Here is a 16,790-nt window from a genome sequence, read left to right on the forward strand (position 1 = left end):
CATACACCACAAATAAAAAAATAGTAAAAAATTCTGCCTGGTCCAGAAATCAAGAAGTAGAGTTACAGCAGCACAGACCCAACTGACAATAGTGAAGATTTTTAGATTCAAAAACTCTGAAAGGATAGAAGGGAAACATAAGAACCCCTGGCACATTTGACTGAACAATGTCTCTTTACATTTTTAAGACTTCCTTATAAAAATAATTGTATACAAGAACAAAAACAAAACAATGGCAAAAAAGGTTATGTCTAAAATGGCAAACTTAAGCAAATAAATCCAATCCCAAATCAGATAATCCTATACCAAAACAAATAGAATTAAAATAACAAAAAGTCAAAAAGGGAAAAAAGCTTGCAATGACAAATATTGAAATCTAAAGGATCCATAATAGATCCAAATAATAACAGGTATACTTCCTTAGCTTCAACATAAAGGGAGATAGATAGATAGATAGATAGATAGATAGATAGATAGATAGATAGATAGATAGATAGAATACAGAACTAATAAATATGTACTGTAAGTGAAGTACAATAATAAAAAGTGAGTGTTTTTTTCACATTTGCCTCCTACATTTATCTGGGGCTTTGAACAGTATTCTGTATTTTTTATATTGATGAGTAGATGTGAATAACACTAACAATTCGAGCGGCTGGAAGTACCACTACACAAGCTTTTCTACCATGAAGTAAGCACAGGAGGGAGGGTGAAAGGTGTGATAACACCTGTGTGGCAATCAAAAGCGGTGGGAGGCACACAGCTTAAAAAGAACATAGGCTCTTATACTCTGTTGTCACTAGTTTGCTATCATCCATCGTCAGTTCCACACCTAAATGCATTACTCACTGTGTTTTTTGCTTTTTCTCTGTGTACAGTTACCTTTTAATCAAAATACAGCATAGTAGGTGGAGAGTGACAGCCTTCCGCTGTTTCTTATTGCTGTTATTTAACAGCTAATACAGGTATTCTGCTGATGCTACTGTGAACAATCTTTATTTCATGCCCAAAATTATTACAAACATTCTATAAAATTACTTTCAGGCTAGGTGTATAATGTGTACATGAAATATAAATATATTTGGGTCCCATCCCCAAGATATCTCATTATGTATATGCAAATATTCCAAAATCTGAAATACTCCTGGTCCCAGGTTGCTCAACCTGTTTATCTAAATCAAGCTGAAAATTGGTATTTTAGCTAGTTATCAAAAGAAATATTTCTGAAATTACTGAACTTTTCAGTGATATTTTTTTAAGTAAGCAATTGCCTTCTGCATTATCTTTTCAGACATTTTATATTAACACTAGACATTAAGCCCGTTACAATAACGTAGTAGTGCATAAACATTAGTAGGAACAGTCTATATTAAATGGCAAGGGGCCTTGTATGTGGCTGTAATATGCGTCACTGTATTGTGTGCCTTTAATTTTCTCTCTCAGTAATACTGGTTTGTATTTCCATAAAATGCCTGTAATTTTGTCTGACAGTAATACAGTGGAACCTCATTTCACGACCATAATTCGTTCTAAAACTCTGGTTGTAACCCGATTTGGTCGTGAACCCAAGTAATTTCCCCCATAAGATTGTATGTAAATACAGTAAATCCATTCCAGACCGTATGAACTGCATGTAAATATATATATATATAGTTTTTAAGCACAAATATAGTTAATTATACCATTGAATGCACAGCGTAATAGTAAACTAAATGTAAAAACATGGAATAACACTAAGAAAACCTTGAACAACAGAGAAAACTAACACTACAAGAGTTCGCGCTATAGCTTTACGACCCACTCACTAAAAACACTTTTTTTTAATGAGTTTTAAGCACAGGGAAAAAAATGAACATTTGAAAAATCCGTAATTTAATAAACAGCCAAGTAAAGTAACATTGCAACAATGCATGCGCGCGCCTGTGTGTGTGTCTCTCTCGCGGGCCTGCGTGTGTGTGTGTCTGTGTCTCACGTGTGTGCGTTTCTCTGTTAAGCGCGCATCTCTGTGTCTATGTGTGTGTGTGTGTGTCTCTCTTGCCTGTGTGTGTGTGTGTGTCTGTCTGTCTCTCGCGCGCGCCCATGTGTGTGTGTGTGTGTGTGTGTGTGTGTTGGTATATATACTTTCAAAGGACACAATACCTTATTTTTCACCGACGTTATAAGGACATCTCGAATTACAAGGACACACCTAATGTCCTCATAATTCGGGCAGCATTTTCTTTTTTTTTTTTTATTTATTTATTTATTTATTTATTAATTTTATTACAATCAATACATAGCAATCAAGTTTTTACAAAAAAAAAAAAAGAATTATGCTAAGAACAGATCGATCCCCACCCTTGAGAGAGAGAGCAAGCCAAACGGTGTAAAATTTAAGGCTTTTAAAAATACCTAAATCAACAAATTCTCTGTGCTTTATAAAATCATTTCAAAATATTACTGATTAGATCCTGCCATGTTTTGAAAAAAGTCTGCACAGATCCTCTAACTGAGTATTTGATTTTTTCCAATTTTTAAATAATATAACACATCAGTTTCCCCGGGCAGCATTTTCTTACGTTTTATCACCTTCTAGAGCCCGCCCGCACTTTTTTTCCACAAGTTCCAATTGATCAGATAAGCCTGATTCTTGTGTTTAACCTGTGTGTGCTCATTTTTATTTCTGCACCCCTGTAGGCCAGTCGTGGTATTGCAACTACTAACAGCGCTAAACACAGATTCACACAGGCTAACTTATGCGCATGCGTGTAATCGTGCGCTTCAGATGTGGAAATGCGTTCTGGAAAGTGTTTAGCATAGTTAAGTTTTATTTCAATACAATTCAATGATTTAAGATTAAGATTGTTTATTAGTTAGAAAAAGTAATAAATATATGACATGAAAATGGCTTTACATTAAATGTTTGGATTTTGATGTTTTCATAAAACGCCGCCATAATAAGCAATCATGATCGTCCAATATAATCCAATTTTTACTAAACGATTACATCATTGTTGAATATGGTGTTGTAATATTTATTTTGTTATTCTCTATTTCCGTAATTACTGTTGCATTTTTTGCGAGTATGTTAGAACACAGACACCTGGATGCACACAGGGTTTTTATTAAAGAGGATTACTGCTTTAGACATTTTTATGTTTCTTGGCAGAAGATTAAAGGGTAATTGCTTTTCTGATTAATGGATATGGTTTTGGTTTTAGCATTGTTTGTAGGGTTTGGAAGATCCACAAATTATAACTTTACTTCAAAATGAAGTGTTAAAGTGCAGGGAGTTAAAGGATAAGTTTGTTTTTTTTCAAGTCAAAAGTTATTTTTTCACAATCATGGTATATATTAATTTAACACATAAAGTTGTGTTTTAAAGTAAAGCAATTTTTATACTTAAAATGTTCTTATATTTTAAAATGAAGGTGAATGCGCCAGGGTCAAGACGTGAAAAAAAAGTCTTACAGCTTACTGAATACATCAATTTTTCAAGCCAGGAGTGTTATCAGGTATTAATTCATGTCTTGAGGCTGGGATCATGCATTGATAGTGCGTTGCTGCACTCATCACACGACGAACCACCTGGATTGAGACCCAAGTGCAGTAGGTGACACCTCAGCTCCACACTGGAACAGCGTGAGCTTTTTTACAGTGACTGGAGTGACAATCCTACCACCAACCCGCAAGTTTTCCCTGTAAGTTGGAGGACTTGCTTGTATATCTTGAAATTGCACACATATTGCAAAACAGTATATCCATTGTCTGTTTTGCTTCAAAAAGTCATCTAAAAAACACATGTTATCATTGACATGCTTGAGTGGTGATGCCCAAATGCTGTCTCTGCTCTGTAGAAAGTATACAGTAATCACTGAAAAAATGTGACACCCATAATCACTCTCAGTCTTCTGTGTGATAAAAATAATTAAAATTTGTTTTTTAAATTGATTCAGAACTACCTCATCATATTATGGATTTAAGTAAATGTCAAACTTAAAGCAACAGCAAAATTTACTAATTATGTTTACTCATTCAAAAATGTTGTCTTTAGTTCTTTTAGTAACATATTCTCCGTAAGACAGACTTAGCATTTGCTATTCATAATTCTGTTATCTATTTATAATTCACATTAGTCTGTTTTTTTGGGGTTTGGCTCTATTGCGTAATCTGACCTTTTCATTTCCTGAGAATTTTTTGGGTTGTGCATGCACATGATATTCCACAGAAAATATATAATGCTGAGTGTTGATTGGCAGTATTAACTTAGCAACACTACAGATGGCCTTGGCTTTTTTAGAAACTTTTTTGCAGTGCAGTCTAATCATTTCAGCTGAGATACATTGTTATGTGTACAAAATACAGTAAAAACTGTTTTGTGCATGCTTCACCTGCACGCACCAAAGCAGCCATTTGGCTTGTATCCTGTAGGGTATGTAAAATAAAAGTACAGAATGTAATAGGTGAAAAGTAGATGCTGTGTAGAGAAAACATGGTCTGTTGTTAAACCATTGTGGCTGTATGTGATTTACTATGTATTGCAGCATTGGTTATAAAAAATATGATTTGAGTACACATTGCATAATAAAATAATAAGATTGTGCGACTGGTGCTGAAACATATTTGGAATCACAGCCAGTACTCAATTCAGCTGTTTTCATGGCATACTGACAACTCTGCTACTATGTTAGACACTGAGCATACTTTTGTGCAGAGCATCAGTTGTTACAAGTCATGGCAGAATATAACAATTGTAGAAACAGAGCTACAGAGCCAGTTATACCAAACATATACTTTAATAAGAAGTATAACTATTTTAAATGTAGTATTTAAATCTCTGAACTTACTATTATATATTGAGGTATCCATTTAAACTGCTGTTCTTAGTTATGGTTGCTAAGTGGCACTGAGTTTTAGAAATAACGTATGCTAGTGTGCTGAAAAGTGCTACAGTATGTGATATCAGTTCAGTTTCTGACTGGTGTGCATTTTATGTGGAATTTGCTTGTTTGTCTTATCCTTTTTTTATATTCCAAGGATATTTTTTTAGGTTAATCTGTAAATCTAAATTGGTTTGTTCTGTGTCTGTCAAGCATTTAGTTGTCATACCACAAAAAGGCAGTTCCGTCCTTAGGTTCCAACTGTTTATTATTCTGTACTGGAAAAAAGTGAGTTCTAAAAATTAATGGATGGAATAGTTTACATTATCTTCACTTATTTTCCTTCCTGTCTGTCCTTTTGTTCCTTTGGTATGGAACATGCTGAAATTTAAAACATCTGCAGCATTGTTGGAGCACAATGCACCTGAATTCAAAGCTGCCACAATTTTTTAAAGTTACAATACCTCAGTGGCCAAGAGCAGACAAGACATTTTATCACTTACTATACTGTTTAATATTTTTATATTACCTTGCCAGATTTTTAATGCTGCAAGCCCATTTTGGAGAGAGGATATCAATCCTACTTTTTCAAATCTTGTCTGTGACCTTCAGGGCAGTGATGGTTTATCTGTCTGTAGTTATACCCAATATTGCATGTTATTCTGTACTTGTGTCCTTCCTTGGGAAGAAAAGCTGATAAAGAAAAAATAGATGATACAGTATATTGGTAAACTAAACACTGAAATCTGCTTGCTTAGGTATCATTGCAACTACACAGACATACCTGCTTACTAATCAAAATATCAGAATGGCAGAGATTAACTTACCATACTTTATGGATTTATATGCAATTCAAAGTGAAGATGTTTCAAGAGCTCTTTAAAATGTGACATATTAAAACAAAATTGAGAGCTGTACATATTTAATATGTAAAGTAATATTTTTTCACAGTTCATGCATTTAGATTCTGGAGGAAAGATTATCATTCAGGAGCAAAGTAGAGTGTCAGTTAAAGAGCACAAGACAGCTTGAGATAAAATCTTGAATGACAGTACACTGTAGGACATGCACATATACAAATATTTTCATACTATAGTAATGTATTCATTTCTTCAATTCATCATATGCCATGGTTAAAAGACTGAGGATAAATGAGAGTTAAATAAGCTGCTGTTTAATTATGCTACAAATTTTACATTTGATTTTATTTTATTTTATCAAAATTGAAAAGTTTTTCTCCATGTGTCCAAAAAAATTTAAATACATCACAGAATAGACAGTAACAGAATGCAATAGAATGTAACATCCCTTATGCATCTTTAAAAGTCATACTGCTTTAGGTTACCTTGGGTAAGATTCGGGTACCTCTCTATTGTTAAGTTGAAATGCCATCTCACTAGAACATACCTACATTTTTTTAAATATTCTATCAATAGTTTACAAAAGCTAGAGGTAGAAATGAACATTTCCAGATGATTGCAGATAAAGCAATCAGAAAAAAATGAGTCTGAAATCTAATTTCTGGTATGGACGAGCACACATCTGCTTTATTAACTCTAAAATTACTTCTTTGTGTATAAAAAACCTGCATTACTGATCATTTGTAAGCATGTAGCATATTTTGAGGATAACAGGGTCTATCTAATTGAAATTCAAAAATGTGTGATACTGTAGATAGCTTGTGATGCATGGTAAAATACTTTTTAGAGCTAGTCATCTTTTAATCATGCTGATGGAAGACTGGCTCTTGTGGCTCCACTGTAAACATAATTTCTTAACCAATCCATTTTCTGTATAGGCTGTATATGCTTAGTTTTTTTGCCTTATTTATACTTGAAGAATAAAAACTCATTTGAGTAATGAGAAATGTATTTCTGTATGCGTTAGGTTACATGTGATTGTTTGTTGACTGGTGTTTTCGCATTTTGAATTGATACCGTTAACAGAATTACACAATCAGATTTACAGTGTGGAAATTTGCTCATTTAAAATAAAGTGAAAATATTAGGCTTTTCTCTGGTCTTTTTTTCTTTTACCATAATTAGAATGGTTCAAAAAAGTGTATTTTAACAAATCAAAAATTTGTTGAACAACAATTGGCTGTTTAATGTATTTTTTTTTTGTGATACTTCTTATATAAAAAAGTGTTGATTTAAAGACAAAAGGTTGATTTATATCCTAAGATATTATGTGTCAGAGTTGATTACTACACAGATTTAATGTGGGTCTTATATATGACTGTATTATACTACACAAATTTAGCATTTTGGTGAAGTATATTAAACATATTCGATCCTGCCAGTTTTACACTCAGTCCAATCTGTCAATGGCCCACAGCTTCTCGTTCCACTTCTGATTAAAGTCAAAGACAGCAATCAGACAAGCAACCTCTTGGCTGCCTGTAGGTTTGCTACTGACATGACAGCAATTGCTTTTTATAGCTAAAATGTTTACCCTCGGCTGACCCTGAGAACCTATTTTTGCTTTTTCTATTCAAGTCTTCAACAGAATGCTGTATTTAAGGTTTTTATCTGCAGCATTTAGGTGCTTTATATTTGCAATGTTAAATCAGAGACTTTTTTCTGTCTAATCTGTACACATATCAATAGATATGAACATGGATATTGTCTACTTTGGTATTATCCTGAACATATTTTTTGGCTGGTGTCTGCGGCTGGCTTGAGTTTGGAAAGAAATGTATAGAATAATGTTTACAGGTTATTAAGTACCAGTAACAGCGCAAATACAGTTGACTTCAGCATTCCTAGTTTTCATACTCTTTCTCTGTACATTTAGCATTCATTTGCTCAGAGGTTGATGTGCTTGCTGCTTCCTGAGCAGCTGTTCTTTTCTCCACCCTAGCGGCCTGCTTCTTCTCTTCTTTTGTCTGCACCTTTATTGTTATTGTTTGTGTTGCAAATACTTAGTACGTTTTCCTTAATTTTTCACTTAAGCTAGCACTTAAGTCTTCAATCTGCCTCAAGAATGATTTAAGATATGGAGAGGTAGGGGAAGTGACGGTGAAGGTGGTAGGGATGAGAACGGCGCCCATACGCATGTGCCACATAGCCGCCCTGATGGCCACTTCCAAGAACTGATTCTACAGTAAAATAAAATAAAAATAAAAAGAAGATTAACCTTGGAGGTCAATCATCACCCCAAAAGTGGATAGTAGACACATAGTATATGTGTACCAAATTTTAGGTCAATAGTTCAAATGGTTTGCGAGCTACAGGTGATTTAAAATCCTGGACAGACAAACGAACAACCATGGTAGCGTATTATATATGAAGATATTCTGCTAGCTGTGATACCCATCTAAGACCTGTTGAATTCTAATTAATCAACACAGATCGTGTAGTCTTTTTTTGATACATGGGTTCCCCATTTGGTCTGATATAATAATACACACATGATCTCTTTCCATTATGGCAACTTTTTCCTCTTTGAATAGAGCCGTCCATTTTTGTTGTACTAGACTAATAAAACTCAGTGTTGCATATCATCATGGCAGTGTTATGGCAGCACATCAATTAAAGGAATATGGAAGGCAGCAGGTGTTAAAATGCTTAAGAAATTCAAAATTTGCCTCAAACTTACAAATCAGGACTGGAAAATAGCAGGTACACCTCACAAAGTACAACATCTGGCTCCTAGAACTCAACAAGCAGGCTTTGCAACCCGGATTTACAAAAAAGGGCCCAAGCTTATAAAGGCGCAAAAACCACTAGCCCAAATAACAGAACAGTGTTCCTTAATAAAGATTTTAATAAAAAATGTTAAAAAAGGACCAAAAACATATTATAAAGATTTGCCTAAAAGAGGTAAACACAAACAGAACAAAACCAAGTGGGTTATGCAGAAGTCAACAACCAAAGATGAAATCAAAATTTCAAAGTCAGAAAAATCAAAAGGTGAGCACTTATAATAGCAAGGGAATCCAGAAATGAGACAGACCAAAAGATCATGAAAAAAAATGTCTCTGCACTGAACTGAGGCCTCATAGACCTTTATAAAGGTTGAAGGTAGTTAGGCAAACACTTAACTTGCTTTTCACTTACTTCTGAGAAGCAGTAAACCGGACCACTTTGCAGCTACACAGTTTACTTTTGTGAATTTTTGGTAGATTGTTAAATGATTTTTTTTCTAAGTTACATTAATATAATTTTTGTGAATTTGAATGACTGTTCAAAATAACTACAAGTTGCTAATATATATTGAGGCTTTATTTATAAATAAAGCAAAACCACATTCATGTAGGTTGAGAAAATAAGCCAAAGTAATAATTTCTAAACTAAAATAATCCCATTTATTTTTAATTGTTCTAATGTGTTTTAGTTAAATATCAAAACAATGATGAGTCACTTGAATCCAAAAGACACCACACATACTGTATCTTCATGGCAACAAAGAAAAAACATCACATTGCTTAAAAGCAAAGCATTTAATGTGGAGTTAATGATGCTATAGTGTCAGAACCCAAGAGCAGTTTTCTGGAGCCTGTCCTTTTAAAAATTATCTACTTTTATATGCTGTCATTATTCTGAACTAACTCTGCAATGTTCACTGTAAATGTTCTGTACTGTTTGGGTAATATTGATGTTTTTTGGGAGTGTGACTTCAAATTGATGAAATTGATTTGCAATTACTATTTCTTCAATCTTTGTTTAGTATTGCTCAGTGTGCATCTTGTGCACTCCAGTTTTGATGAAATACCATTTTTCTTCAACTGCTCTTGGTGTACTGTAGAGTTGAAAGGAAATTATTTTTAGCTCTGCAGGACAAGACTGAAGTATCCTTCCATAAAGAATAAAGCTGTCTTTATCTGATAACTCCATTTTGACCTTTTTGAACAAGCTTCTATGTGGAATGGAGGCAAAAAATGTTACAAAGGTTAAATTTCCATTGGCAAATTATTATTTTTTCCTTTACTGATAAATGTCTGATATGTGCAATGAATTTCTTCCTTTAAAAATATTAAATCAGTTTATATAAATATGAATCTATGGTTTGGATTAAAGATGTTGATTTCATAATAATGCTGTTGCTTTCTATTTCTTATATAGTATAGGAACAGAATATATATATATATATATAGTATTTCAATTATTTTATGTTCAGTATATACAGTAGATAATAGCTGTTAAAGTTAATATGGTATTTTTTTCTCAATCACATTGATTGACACCCCAAACTATTCAAGCCAATGATTTTCTAACAGCGGACTGCATCCCTGGCAAGGTTGACTTCATTAAAAAAAATCAATTTAAATTTAAAGATTGTCTTTTAGTTTTTTAAATAAACATATAGGTAACTGAAAATGTTCTTCAGGTGTTACACAAAAGTAATCATTTATCATTGTAGTTATAGTCTCTATATAAATCTCTGTAGTTAAAATGTTTGTCTTTCAGGACTGGTTCTCTAGAATTAAAGGTGTTTAGTTTTAAAACAGTTTTAAAACAGTTTTAAATATTGGTTGACTAAGGCTCTATAATATAGAATTAGGAACAAAGACAAATTGTAGCAATTAATAATTACACTAAAATGTAATGTTAGATACATATATTTTATTAATATTAATCAACAGTGAAAAATATTTGTTTCAATCACAGTTGCCAATGTTTGGTACTTTTCATTCTTCCTATAAAAAAATAAATACAGGTAAAGGCTGAAGTTAGAAGTAGAACAGTGCTTAAAGTTATCAAAACTGGAATTCAACCTTGACAATAATGACTTTATAAAGACATTCAACTTTCACTTATTTTCCACTTTTTCAAACTGCTGTTTCATGTAATTGGAGTTATTTTTCTGCTTCTTTTAATCTGGATTCATACATATCTGTATAATTTATGCAAAGTACAAATATGGTAGTTTTAGTCTAATTTCTATTCTTTATGAAAATATTCTATTGTTCTTACATTAAAATCATAAGCAAGTACACAAAAAAACTCTCTGTAGTCACTTGTGAAAATCCTTTACACTGTATTAGGCGGAGAGATGGGAGTTAAGAAATTCACTGTTAGTTGTTCCTAGTAAGACTTTAGTACTTAACAAACTTCAAAATAGTTTAATTCCTGAATGTGCTACACCAAGAAAAGAGGCTGAAAAACCCAACCATAGAGATACCATGTAATATTTAATTACATGCTGTATGTGTAGTTAAGCATTTGCTTTATTTAATGGATCTACTTTTATACACAACCAGCAAAATCTGCAGCAGACTACAATCCATTAATTTAGAACTTGATTTGTGTCCATAAATGAAGCACAATCTAAAATATTAACTACCATCATTTATTAAAAAATTGATTATGTCAGAGTACAAACATCTAAAAATAATTGAAGATAGCAGCATCGAGAGATGTCATTGTGAGGTTTCTGAAATCTTTTAGGGCCCCTCTAACAGGACGGCACACCGAACAGCACACAAAATAGCGCCTGCCACGTCTGTGGAGGAGGCAGACTGCTTGTCCGTTACCGACGCAACTTCAGGTTCCTAGCACAGCAGCAGAATGTCGCCAAAACAACTACAAGCTAATCAAGATTGTGCTATATGCACCTGTCACAGTTGGGTGTTGCAAGGGACATTATAAATGCAGGGAACAGTATAACTTGACCACTGACCTTGCCCATTTGCTGTTTCTGTGTATAGGAGAGTGGTAGCTCCCGTTGGAATAATTAACCCTGCTGTTCCTGTTTCAAGTTGAATGAAGCTGGTTTTGCTAAAGTACTGAGACTCAGCCTCATGTTTTGGGATGCAAGACAGTACCTCACGCATCACAACATCTAACAATTCTTACATATTACCTTAACATGGGGAAACTGTGTCAATTGTCAAGGATTTATATGAAAGGCTTCTTCACATTTTGAGCAGCTGGGACATTTTACAACAGTCACATTCACAGGGAACTACTGGACATTTCTGAATGTGATCAACTGCAATTAATTGAGTGATATGTTTAAGTAAGTCTGATTAAGTATGACTAAAAATTTTAATCATTTGGCAGCCCTTATATATATGTTATATATACAATATACTGTATATATGTGTGTATATAATATATATTTTTACATATTCAATATACATTTATACTGTATGTCAGTTATTGTATAGAAATATAATATCAATATGTTTCAAAAATGCACTTGAAGTTGTTGATCAAAAAGTCTAAAATATAAGTGCTTTTGTAGACTTCCAAAATTACTTTGATGCTTATCTGCACAGATAATTCATACTCAAGCTAGAAGCCACAAGTTTCATTAAGTTACTAATGAAATGCAAGCCAGTTAACATTAAGTTTACAGACAGTACAGATAGTAGAGACGTGTAGATAAATGCCAATTATTGAATAGTAACATACTGATAGACATTAGGCACCCTTTCCGCCAAACTCAGCCTCTGAGAAATTCTTCATAGATAGTGTGACAACCCTGTAGATGTAAACTGTTTATATACAGTAGGTGCTCTGAGTATCTGTTGCTTGAACTTAAGAACTGCTGATCCTCTAGATTTTTTAGAGCAACCTTAATGGGCATAAAACCTATAAAGATCATCATCTCTTTTACCTTACCTGTTGCATTGAATAGGACCAAAATATTCCTTAATACTGTAAAAACTTACTAGGATGGATCCCAGAAGCAGCACCAACTTAGGTACTGTCACATCTGTCAGCTGTTTTGTTGTGCTGTTCTGCGCTGTTACCAATGTATCGTTGCCATCTCAGTCACCATCTTCCACACTGCTCTCTCAACTGCCATCTCCTAATATTACAGCTTTGTGAATGCTGGTAAACTAGCAATGGATAGGCCTTAGTTCATTTGGTAAAATACTACACTGTGTGACAAGTGTTCCATGGCATTTTGCAAGTTTTTAAATAAATAATGAAGTCCCGAGAGTGCGCAAGCTTAGAATTAGTGCAGGTGGGCGAATGACAGTGCTGATTGCGGTGCTTGGCTGATCACACACTCATGTGCAAATGTGGGTGGATCAGTCAGGTACCACGTTCAAACCCTGAAGTGGGTGGAGGGTCTCAGTAGGAGTGACCCAATATGCGGTGTCACCATGAATGTTATTGGACTTGCAGCAGGATGCATGTGTGTGGCTCAGTACAGCTCTCTGTGGATGCAGCAGCCCTGGCAATGAGGGCCCGAGCCATGAACTAAAGGATAAATTAACCTGTTGCCAACCAGGGAGCGTGGAGCTGACCTGGGCCATCACACACTGCCACCAAAACATCTATGTTTACTTGACTGGACTTAGGAAAAGCACTAAGTATGTCAGTTCCTACTCAACCCAAGGAGGTCCCTACCTAGTACTGTTGCAATGGCACTAATGATTGGCCTAGAGGACTTTTATTTGCAGTGCACTCCTCATCCACATTGAAAGGCATCCATTCTGTCTGATAGCTACCCATCGTTAGAATATATTTTGCTAACATCTCAGCCTAAAATCCTAATTTATGCCCATATCAGAATCACTGAATAATTATTTTGCTGACCATAATAAGTATCTAGACCTTTTTTTGACCATTTTTGGTGAAACTTATGCATGACTAATTATGCTTGGGAGGATTTCAGCATAGGGTTTGTAAAGAATGACATATCTAGAACTACCTGATTTATCTTGCCATGTGCACATTTTTAATGAATTCCATGACATTTTCTGCAAAGTAACTGAAAAATACTCCTTAAAATCAACACTAAAAATAAAACTTCAAACATTATCATATCTGTACTATTGAATTAGTAAATGCATGGGTAATTCAGCATATTTTCTTTTAAACAAGCTGTTTAAAGCTGTTATTGCAATAACAGACATTTTAAATCTGGTTTGTCTGAGAATACCAGTTAAGATTGTAACATTTTCTATTGAAAATTTATTTTTGCATCATTAGCTGGTTAAACACTATTACTAGAGAATAATATTTAAGTGATGAGTCAAATTGATTCAAATTGCTAATATCACAAACTCTTGGTGATTTAATTTTCCAAATCTCTTCCTCCTTTTGTAAATTTCTAATTATGCTTCTGCAATCACGTTTCTGTTAATGCAGTACATGTCGTATTGTATTAAAAGGGTGATGTACTTGTGCTATGAAGCTTTGAAACACTAAATAAACTTTATTTTATTACTATGCAGCTAATTTTATTGCTGGTGCTGAAAAGACAAATAGCTATTTTATTTGAATCTTGGCTTAAAATGTTTACGTTCTACTGATATTTCTGGCACTTCCAATGTGCAGTTTACCCCCAAATCTTAGACCTCTATGCATAATTGTGAATGTGTGCAGTGTTTCCCACACAACCCTGAACTGTATATGCTGGTTAGAAAAGGGATGGATGCTTGGACAAATAGACATCTGTAGAAGGTAAGAGAATGAATGTGAATCCTGCATTTGTTTACCTGGACTCTATAGGACACTATTAAAAAGCGATGAACCTTGCCGTTTTTTTTTCTCCTCTTGCAAATTCTTGACGCTATGAGATAAACAATTATATCTCATCTGATCTGTAATGTTATTTCACTCTCAAAGCATGAACCAATACCAGCTCTTGTGACTTCCCTATGTGACCGTAGCATCAGGCTCTGACTTTTACCATTGCCACCAACAGAGACTTTAAGTTTTACCTTATTTGGTTAGGGACTTGTTCATTTCTGTTTTGATATTATGTTGTCAGCTTTTATTAATATACAGTATTTACCCTTTTCTTTATATTTGAAAGTCTTGTACTTCTTTTAAAGCATTTTAGTTTTTGATAATATATTTTAATACAGTCAGTCAGTCCAACCCACTATATCCTAACACAGGGTCACGGGATTATAATACATATATATAATATATTTTTATATTATATACTGTATAATATATTTGTATCTATACTAATAAAAGGCAAAGCCCTCACTGACTGACTGACTCACTCACTCACTCATCACTAATTCTAAACTTCCCGTGTAGGTAGAAGGCTGAAATTTGGCAGGCTCATTCCTTACAGCTTACTTACAAAAGTTGGGCAGGTTTCATTTCGAAATTCTACGCGTAATGGTCATAACTGGAACCTATTTTTCTCCATATACTGTAATGGACTTCAGCTCGATGGCCGTGGGGGGCGGAGTTGCGTGTCACATCATCACGCCTCCCACGTAATCACGTGAACTGACTGTGAACGCAGTACGTAGAAAAGAAGGAAGAGCTCCAAACAGCGCTGAAGAAAAACACATACAAGCTTATTCATAAGTGCAGCTACTGCGGAAACAAAGCATGGTGTAAACCGTAAGTTTAAATTAAGTTTATAGACACGCTGCCACTGCCGTTTGTCATGCCTTCGTTGAATACTTTATTTGCGAGATACAAGTTTAATGAGAAGACACGAGGTATTAACAAGACTTTGGATCACTTTATAACGGACTTAAAATTGCTGTAGCGAGAAACGTTTAAATGCCGGGTTTTAGCTAACATTAAATAAAGCCGTGGACATCGCAACATCACACAAGAGAGCAGCTCACGTGAACTGACTGAACTCAGTACGAGTGATCACTTCCATGCATCAAACCTGTTCAAGAGACGCATTACACAATTGACAAGGTAGGAAAAGAATATGCTCCGAGCTGAGCACCACAGCTAACGCGGTCTAGCGGAAGAAACTTCGTCACGCTGCCACCAAATACTCACAGAAAAATTCACAAGTTAAAACACACGCTGTCTCTAGAGTTTCTCCACACTCAATGTATTCCTCGCATCCCCGTTACACCCTCTGATCTCCCATTTCAATTCGAATGCCTCCAATTTCCAGTAAGGCTCTGCTTCGCGATGACAAGTAATAAATCACAGGGACAGACCCTACAAAAGTTTGCCATTGATTTTAGGCAAGATTGCTTTTCTCCTGGACAACTATATGTTGCATTCTCAAGAGTGAGCTCACGCAGCTTCATCATATTACAACCGGAGTGCTGAAGTGACAACGTGCTATGTAAAGAGAACTATAACAATCGTGATAAACGAACAATAAAACAGCGGAGAACCCATGGATTAAATAAAAAGGCAGCTTCCTTGGCGAAGCAAGGAAAAAGGATGGCCTTATATGTCGTTCGTTTATAAAACAGCGGAGAAGCTGTGTAAAGGCTGCTTCACAAAAAACCAGCGGAGCGCCTTATATGAGCAGGCAGTCAGCTAAAGAAGGGAATCAATAAATATCTATAATCGTAATAAACAAACAAAAAATAGCATACAAGCTGCGGAATAAAAAAAGGAAGTGGGTACCTGAACAGTAAAGTAAGTCTCAAATAGCTACACAATAACTATAACAATTGTAATAAACAAACAATAAAATAGTACAGAACCGCGAAGCAAGGAGAAACGACGGCCTTATATGCCGTTCGTTTATAAAGCAGCGGAGAAGCTGTGTGAAGGCAGCTACACAAAAAAACAGCAGAGCGCCACACTCTGAATGTATTCCTCGCATCACCGTTATACCCTCTGATCTCCCATTTCAATTCAAATGCCTCAAATTTCCAGTAAGGCACTACTTCGCGATGACAATTACTACTGTAAGTCTCAGGGACAGACCTTACAAAAGGTTGCCATTCATTTGAGGCAACATTGCTTTTCTCCTGGACAAATATACTGTACGTTGCATCTCAAGAGTAAACTCAGTGCACAGCTTGGTCATTTTACAACCGGAGTACTGAAGTGACAACGTGGTATACAAAGAGATCCCTAACAGATAGTTATTGGTATATTTTCCCTCAGTTTAAAAAGGTTTTCTTTTCTTCTTAATAAAAATTTAAAAGCAGTACTTCGTTGCTGCGAAGCGCGGGGATTTTGCATATACAGTATATATATATATGTAGATATGTATGTATGTATGTATGTATGTATGTATGTGTATATATAAGTAGATCTGTATATATACATGTATATATATATATGTGTG

At 34.7% G+C, this 16,790-nt stretch overlaps 1 protein-coding gene across 1 annotated transcript in view; it reads left to right on the forward strand.

Moving 5' to 3' along the window:
• The window catches only part of LOC120524451 (cilia- and flagella-associated protein 47-like), a 644,864-nt gene that overhangs the window by 332,838 nt on the left and 295,236 nt on the right, over nucleotides 1–16,790 (forward strand). The window lies entirely within an intron of this gene.

Source organism: Polypterus senegalus, chromosome 2 (assembly GCF_016835505.1).
Source record: "Polypterus senegalus isolate Bchr_013 chromosome 2, ASM1683550v1, whole genome shotgun sequence".
Lineage (NCBI taxonomy): Eukaryota > Metazoa > Chordata > Cladistia > Polypteriformes > Polypteridae > Polypterus > Polypterus senegalus.